The sequence below is a fragment of the Chiloscyllium plagiosum genome, chromosome 36, assembly GCF_004010195.1.
Source record: "Chiloscyllium plagiosum isolate BGI_BamShark_2017 chromosome 36, ASM401019v2, whole genome shotgun sequence".
In the NCBI taxonomy this organism is placed as follows: domain Eukaryota; kingdom Metazoa; phylum Chordata; class Chondrichthyes; order Orectolobiformes; family Hemiscylliidae; genus Chiloscyllium; species Chiloscyllium plagiosum.
Genome location: NC_057745.1, coordinates 28,465,823 through 28,475,061, shown reverse-complemented (window position 1 = coordinate 28,475,061; position 9,239 = coordinate 28,465,823). Strand labels below are relative to the sequence as shown.

Below are 9,239 nucleotides of genomic sequence, written 5' to 3'. Positions count from 1 at the left end.
AACAGTTAAAAGGCAATGGATGGGTACATGCATAGGAAGGGTTTAGAGGTTAATGGGCCTAATGCTGGCAAATGGGACTAGATTAATTTAGGATATCTGGTCGGCATGGACGAGTAGGACCAAAGGATCTGGTTCTGTGCTGTAGGACTCTACAATTCATGAGTTTTTGTGGGACCTTGCTGTCCATAAAATGACTGTCACATTTCCCTCCATCATAACAGTTGACTACAATTGAAAAATAATTCATTGGCTGTGAAAATCTTTGTAAGATTGTGAGATAATCGCAGCTTCCTTCTTTCATTGTGACAATCACCTTGACAAAACTTTCCCTTTCATTTAAAGAAGGAAACTTGGAGTGAAAATTTATTCTATTTTATGCATTCCATGGGCAAAATTCTGGAACACTTATAAGGGCAGAGAGCACCATATTCCTGACTTTCTTTCCAAAATAAACAAAGTTAGATTTTTCTTTATTTTAAACTGTGTTGCTCTAATTTGACTGACTGATTTATCTAGCACAGAGGTGTGTATTCAATCTTGCAGAACATGTCCATATTCTGGCAGAGTGTAGCCTGAAGCTTCCTTGTGCCTAATATTCTTGGCAATCCCTCGAACTGTCTGCAGCTGTCTGGAAGAGCTGTATGAATTTAGTCTCTTGGAAACCCAGAAGAACTTCATGCATCTGTTCATCTGTTCCTTGTTGGTTAGGGAACTGTGCAGCTGAATCCTTGGCACTATTGTGTGACCGTAGGAGGTCGTACGTCACTGTGTGACAAACTGGAGGGATACACTTATTCAGCTCATCACTCATCTAATTTGAAGAGAAGTAATTTCTTCCCACCAAGTCACCAGCAGTTTGCTGGTTATCGGACAGTGAAGAAAAGCTGTGTAGAAAATACCCATTGTCTCTTCTTGGGATTCAGATCGAGAAATTTGAGCATCAGATTTGGGAATTTACTTTGTGAAATTTGAATTTGAGTGCAAATCCAAATTGTAAATATGTCCAAATGTAACTTGGAGATACGTGGCACCATTTATTTTTGTTGTATTGATTTTGTAATTAGCAAAGTACTTCATATGGACCGACCAATTAATTGTCAGCATGGAGCCAGATGATGTCCTGATAGATTGAGGGATCGGGAGAATCAAGAAGCAAAGAATCTGTGTTTATGTAACACTTTTCACAGTCTTACGGCATTCGACTGAGAATCAATTAAGTACTTCTTAAAGCAATAGGTGCTGAAAATACTCAACTGGCAGGGCGGTACCTATGGAGACAGAAACTGAGTTAACCTTTCTGATTTATTAGTTTCTTTTGTCATATCACAGAATCAGTTGCATTGCATGTTACACAGCTGAAATAGCTCAGTTGGGAGAGCGTTAGACTGAAGATCTAAAGGTCCCTGGTTTAACCCCGGGTTTTGGCAAAAAGCAGCTTTGCTTGAGTTCTTCCCTCCTTTGTTTGGTGGTGGCTCAGTGGTTAGCACTTCTGCCTCACAGCACCAGGGTCCCAGGTTCATTTCAGCCTCGGACAACTGTCTGTGTGGAGTTTGCGCGTTCTCCCATGTCTGCATGAGTTTCCTCCCACAGTCCAAAAATGTGCAGGTTAGGTGAATTGGCCATGCTAAATTGCCCATAGTGTTTGGTGCATTAGGCAGAGGGAAATGGGTCTAGGTAAGTTGCTCTTCGGAGGGTCGGCATGGACTAGTTGGGCCAAAGGGCCTGTTTCCGCACTGTAGGGAATCGAATCTAATCAAATCTCAGAGGTGCTCCAGTAAATCGTTTGGACCATCATGTCTGTAAAAAGTGAAAGGTAAAGCCATGATAGTCCCATTCTGGTACTAGAGAGAGAGTTAATTGGTGGTGGTTTAACCTGAGAGTAACCACACCTTATGAGAGGTTGAGAGAAGAGTTATTCATAGTAACATCAACCAGTGTAGGAATTGAACCCACGTTGTTGGTGTTACTGTACAAACCAGCCATCCAAGCTAACCAACCTCTTGTCAGATCAATGCAAGATTTCCAAAGGAGCAAGTCATATGGTGTCATTATCTCACCTTGTCTCCGTAGCTCTGAAAATTCCAATAAGAATCCATAAACCTGCAGATCGAGGGGATTAGATAGAGGTAGTGCATTAATTCGCCCCTACTCCCTCTCTCTCATTCTCCCTCTCTCTCTCATTTCCCCCACTGTCTATTTCTCTTTCATTCCCCCCACTCTCTCTCTCATTTACCCCGTTCTCTCTTTTCCATTCCTCCCACTGTCTTTCTTCATTCCCCTCACTCTCTCTCATTCTGCCATTCTCTCTCTCTTTCATTCCCCCCAACCCCCACATTCTCTCTCTCTCATTCCCCCTCACTCTCTCTTTGCAAATTCAGTGATTGTTTGAACCGGCCTCCACCACACACTCAGGTAGCACATTACAGACCTTAAGCACTAAATGGGTGACAAATACTTTCCTCAAGTCTCCTTTTCTTCATTTGCCAATTACTTCAATCCTTACCCTCTCACACTCAAGCCTTCCAATTGTGTCGATAGTTTTTGCCCCTCTGCTCTGCCCAAAGCCTTTATGATTTTGACTACTTCTATCAAATTTACACTCAACCTACTCTTTTCTAAGGAAAGCATTCATAACTTCTTCAATCTATCTGCATAATCAAAGTTCCCCATCCCTGGAGCCATTTTTGTGAATCTTCTCTGCCCTCTCTTCTGTGTTTTTATGTCCTTTCTAAAGTATGGTGGCCAGAACTGGACAGAACACTCCAGTTAAAGCCAAACTAGCATCTTACACAAGTTTATTGTAACCTCCTTGCTATTGAGATATATACCACTGTGCTCTACACCACTGTTATGGGCTCAAATACTGTCTACTTTATTAACTGCACTCAACTTTCCATCTTCAATGATTTATGCACATATATACCTAGTTCCCTCTGTACCAACACACTTTAGAACTTAGACTTTATTTCCTATTCTCCCTCTATATTGTTGCTACCAAAATGAATTACTTCACAATGCTCTGCATTGAATTTCATCTTCCATTTGTCCAATTGTCAATGCTGTGCAATCTATGGAATATTCTGAATGGTTTTTGCTGTTTTTTATTCAGATTTCCAGCATCTGCACTACTTTACTTAAGTACATTTGTAGTGTGGCCACTGTTGTACTGGTTTGAAATGTAGCAATCAACTTGTCTTGTCCGACCTGCCCAGCTCCTTTTCCACCTATCCACTCCACCCTCTCCTCCCTGACCTATCACCTTCATCTCCTTCCCCAATGACCTATTGTACTCTATGCTACTCTATCCCCACCCCCACCCTCCTCTAGCTTATCTCTCCACGCTTCAGTCTCTCTGCCTTTATTCCTGATGAAGGGCTTTTGCCCGAAACGTCGATTTTGCCTGTCCTCGGATGCTGCCTGAATTGCTGTGCTCTTCCAGCACCACTGATCCAGAATCTGGTTTCCAGCATCTGCAGTCATTGTTTTTACCTTTTTGCACAAACAAGCCTACCTACACCTTTTGGAATTCCAGTTCACTTTAAGTCTAGCTATTTTTAAATGTGATATTACATAAAGACAGAGATTCTCAATATTGTTCCCTGGCCTTTCCCCTCCTTAGCTTGATAGCAATCTCCAGCACTACAACTTGCTGAGTTCTCTGCTTTGTCCAAATTCCGCCAACTCTGGCCTCTTCTGTATCGACAATTTTCATACTTCAATCATTGGCAGCCACGTCTTCACCTGCCTATTGCAATCTTCAGTTTTGTATCACAAATTGAATTGAATTGAATTTATTGTCACGTGTACTGAGGCACAGTGAAAAGCTTTGTCTTGCAAGCAATACAGGCAGATCACAGAGTTAAGTAGGATAATAATAGGTAGCAGTGGCAAAAACAAAAACACAGGTACAGGCGAATGTTAAGAATTTGTGCATCCATTCAGTATTCAACAATAGGGTAGAAACTATTTCAAAACTGACTGGTGTGTGTGTTCAGGCTTCAGTACCTTCTCCCTGATGGTAGAGGTTGTAGAAAAGCATTGCCAGGGTGGGATGAATCTTTGAGAATGCTGGCGGCCTTTCCTTTGCAGTGGGCCTGGTAGATGGATTCTATAGATGGGAGGTTGGCCTTTGTGATTGTCCGTGCCACGTTCACCACTCTCTGTGACTGTCTCCAATCTTGAATGGTACAGTTGCCATACCAGGTAATGATACATCCATACAGAATGCTCTCGATGACGCACTTATATAAATTGGCAAGGGCATTTGCCATCATGTCAAATTTCCTCAGCTGCCTGAGGAAGAAGAGACGTTGTTGGATCTTTGTAACCACTGCGTCCACATGACCACTCCCAGGAGCTAGACCCTCTCTACTCGTTCCACCTCTGTGCTGTTAATGAGTAACATCCCGCTGAAAGTCAATAATGAATCCTTGGTTTTGCCGGCATTGAGAGCTAGGTTGTTCTCAGTGCACCATTTTTCCAGGTCTTCCACCTCCCATCTGTAGTCTGTTTCGTCGCCATCTGAGATTCGACCGATATGGCGGTGTCATCAGTGAACTTGCAAATGGCATTAGTCTGGTATTTGGCAACGCGTCATGGGTATACAGTGAGAACAGTAGGGGGCTGAGTACGCACCCCTGGGGGTCTCCTCTGTTGAGTGTTAGTGAGGATGAAATCTTGTTCCCTGTCTTCACTGATTGTGGCCTGTGGGTCAGGAAACTGAAGATCCAGTTGCAGAGAGTGGGACTTAGTCCGAGATCACTAAGTTTAGTAATCAGTCTCGAGGGGATAATAGTGTTGAAGGCTCAACTGTAGTCAATGAGTAGGATTCTTACTGAGCTGTTCTTGGTGTCAAGATGTTCTAAGGAGGAGTGAAGGGCAAGTGATATGGCCTCTGACATGGATCTGTTGGTCCAATAGGCAAATTGGGGAGGCTGGAGTTGATTAATGCCATGACCAGCCTTTCGAATCACTTCGTGACCACCCAAGTTAGGTACTCCAATGTATAAATGTACCAATCATACAACAAATCAGTAAAACAATAATGTGTATTTTTTTAAATGATTGTTGCCCTATATAAAGGCAATTGTAACTGGGAGGCAATGCAGACACTTGCAACGTCTAACTTGTAGAACTGATGCTGTTTTCTAGGAGTAAGTGAGGACTGCAGATGCTGGAGATCAGAGTCAAAAAGTGATGCTGTTTTCTGAGATTTTTCATCATCTCTCATTCTTATCATCGATTGGGAGGGACAGTCTTGCATGAACATACATTTCACCACACATGATAACACTCAGCACTGGAACTTCCTCCTTTAATCTCCCTTCCTCTGGCACACATTAACTGGGAAGAGTATAGCAATAATTATACCTCATTGTTCCACAAGCCATCACAAAAATGTATAAAATCTCAGTTGAATCACTAAGATAATCAATTTGCCTCTCCGACTACCATTCAGGACAAAAGCAGTTCACACCAGACCTCTACTCATTGTAACACATTTAATTTTAGCAAGTGTCAGGATTTCTAACCTACTTCATGCAACTTAAACTATACCCCATTAAAGCACCAAAATACTTACACACTCAATTAACAACTAAGAGTCAAAAGACGATGGTTTGGCACAGATTGTATGATTGGAAAAATATAGATAGGGAAAATCAAGTTTTGAGAAAAGCAAATTGATATTTCAAAGATAGGTTACTTTATGTCTCACAGTTCCTCTTGATTTTTAGTCCTGATGAGACATTGTTGTCTGTAAAACAATGGTCATTTGTCACATTAATGGTCAATTTGCCAGACCTAGCTCTTTCATGTGAGAATTCTTTATTTTAAGTTTTCTTGATTTATCTCTCATTTCACCCACACAGAGAGAGAGGGTAACCAACTGAAGCTCAACCAATCAGGAGGCTGTCATCAAGCAGAATCTCCTAAGCTCAAAGGTTCTCATTGCCACTTAGTCTTGAAGTATTCTACCTCACTGGGTTCAAAAAGTAACATTATCTTGCACAGCTAGAAACATATATTACACAGTCCCATTTGTTTGTTCAAGTTACAAAACTCTCTTGGATATTTTAGTTCTACAGCTGTGTCCAACTTCCATTTTCCAGTTTATCCAAAAAGGAGAAAACTGTGGACAATTACACCTCTCTCCCCTCTTTCCTTCTTGAAGATGTTTCTTGAAATGCAGTTCTTTGACCAAGTTATTGAACACCTATCCTGTTTTTTTTCTTTATGTAACTTGGTGTGAAACCTTGTTTGATCAGGTTCATATAACACAGCTTAAGCTATTTTATATTGAAGATACGTCATTAATGCAGCATATTATTACTGATTCGGTGCAAGAATCCAATGCTGACTTCTACCCATTAATTCTTGATACATAGTCCCTGTGGATGAAGCTCTGTGTCAGTGGCATAAATTTGTAGAAAAAAAATCTATAACTGCTGCATGTTGTAGTTACTCCATTGTAGGTTCACTGAGATAGTTAGAGTAACAGTTGACATATTTATTTTAATACTAAACACTTTTTTTCTGCTATTCTTTCCCCTGTCGTATTTTTTACAAAATATATTATTGCCTTTGAAAGGTAAAGATATTGTCAGCTATCAGTTACAATAAAGGGAAGTCTGACATTTTCTGTTATTATCCAGCTTCTTTGGGAAGACTAGTAGGGAACTAATTAAAGCTTCAGGCTTTTAGATAAAGTCAATTAAACTAAAAGGAATTTCTTCACTATGGAAGATTGTTCAAATATCAGGAACAAAATATTGAAACACTCACCTTGGAGATTGACTAAAGGCTTCATCAATGGTTCCGTGATTTGGCCAGTGAGATACCACAGCCACAAAAATAGGTTCTAGAACTACACTCGGCTCTGTTGAGTGACCTGTACTCACCTGGGTAGCAATGGAAGCCCAATGTTCAGAGGAGAGAGATGGACTTGAATACATGGCCACAATTGGAAATGTCTGAATCAATGTGGACATCAGACTGACAGTACCTGCTTTTAGTATTGGTCTTTAATTGCACAGAAAGTGAAAGGAACTCTGGCCTGTGTCTCCAGTGGAATTACAAACCCATTCTTCGCCTGCTATGTACCACGAACCATGTAGTTGCTTAATAATCAACAGCCCCGACTTACAGAGACAAGAGTGATCCTGTTGGACTGTAAATTGACTGTAAGTGCTGAAGGTTAGAGTGTGCTGTTTCAGAACTGGTAGAAAGGGCTGCAATGGTAGGCGCTCCATCTCTGAACCAGGAGGCCCTGATTGAAGTCCCACCTGTTCCAGAGGAATGCAATATTGTCTCTAAACAGGTCAATTAGAAAACATTTCAGAACTAGTAGATGCAGGATTGAATCATCATGTGATGACCTGTGGAATGATTAAATGCCTGATTGCTAAGGCCCATTGATCATGACAAAGAGAGGCTGATTAGAGAGTTAATGCAGTGTCTATAATGAGAAGCACAGTGAAGGAGGTCTGAAAAGGTTTGAATCAGCGAAGTGTGTGAGTAGAGAAAGAAAGACTGATGCCAAATTTTATACAGCTAGGTCTGGAAAACAGTATGAGATAATAATGAAGTAGTCTATTTTAAGGATGCCAGTTGAGGGATAAATATTGTAGAAAACACCAGGGAGAAATCATTGCTTTTCTTTGTCATAGGATCTTTTATATTCACCTGACTGTGGTGGTTATTGCCTTGTTTGAAAGGCATGAGGTGAATTTTAACCAGAAAATGGGGTCAGGAAACCAGTTAAAATTTAAAAACTCTCAATCCTTGCTTCAGCCCACCCAGTTCGAATTTGCAGGAAGTACAGCAATACGGTAGGCAAACAAACTGCTTCCATGAGAAGGGCTGGAAATGTAAATATTCTAATGAGGCTGTCAGTGTCAGATTTCAGCGGTTTACAAGTTTCACAGTGGACACAGGAGAATATATGTGCCTGTACATCACTGATGTGGACCAGGTGGAGCAGGACGTGGAATCATAGTATCCCTACATTGAGGAAGCAGTTTATTCAGCTCATCAAGTCCACACTGCCCCTCCGAAGACCATCCCACCCAGACCCACCTCCTACCCTATAACCCTGCATTTTCTGTGGCTAATCTACCTAGCCTGCACATCCCTGGACACTACGGGGCAGTTTCCCATGGCCAATCCACCTAACCTGCTCATCTTTGGACTGTGAGAGGAAACCAGAGCCCCCGGAGGAAACCCTCACAGACACAGGGAGAATGTGGAAACTCCACAGAGACATTTTTAAAATTTGATTTTTGATTTTATTTTGATTTGATTTGCTGTTGTCACATTTACTTAAGTAGAGAGAAAAGTTTTGTTTTGCGATTAGTATAGGCAGATCATAGCTAACTAGGACGTATTGATTATGAGGGATAAGCAACAACTCAAAGTGGGCAAACAGAAGCTGATAGCCAAGTTTGGTACCTGAGGGATGGCCTCAACTAGGACCTTGGGTTCATGCCATGCTACAGGTGACCCCACTGCACATACAGACACCCACACACAGACACCCACACACACCCACACACAGACACCCACACACAGACACACACACATAGACACCCACACACAGATACACACACTCCTACAGACATGCACACACTCCTATAGACCCATACACTCATGCAGACTCTCTCTCCTACACAAGCTCTCTCTCATATGCTCACACATAGACCCCCATGCTCACACCCACACATGCACCCTCTCACAGACTTATACCCCTCTACACTCACACTCACACATACACACACTCTCTCACAGACACTCATCACACACACGCACATACACACACACACGCACATACACACACACACGCACATACACACACACACGCACATACACACACACACGCACATACACACACACACGCACATACACACACACACGCACATACACACACACACGCACATACACACACACACGCACATACACACACACACGCACATACACACACACACGCACATACACACACACACGCACATACACACACACACACACACATACACACACACACACACACACACACACGTTTGCGGGTGAAGTTTTACTTCCAAAATTGTATTTTATTTTGCTCAAAAACTGCATGAATCCATGTAAGATTCTGTAAATCTGTTTTTTAGATTAGAATCAGTCTGACCATTGGGGCACAGACAGCCTCATACAGGGGACCTCACACCTTCAATCCATTACCTGAGTTGACATGGCACCTATTGTTA

The 9,239-nt window shown here is 41.9% G+C and overlaps 1 non-coding gene across 1 annotated transcript; it reads left to right on the top strand.

Annotated features, from left to right (window-relative positions):
* Nucleotides 1–1,354: 1,354 nt before the first annotated feature.
* Nucleotides 1,355–1,427, top strand: trnaf-gaa. Its single transcript has one exon. It is a non-coding gene; the product is annotated as a tRNA-Phe (tRNA).
* Nucleotides 1,428–9,239: the final 7,812 nt, after the last annotated feature.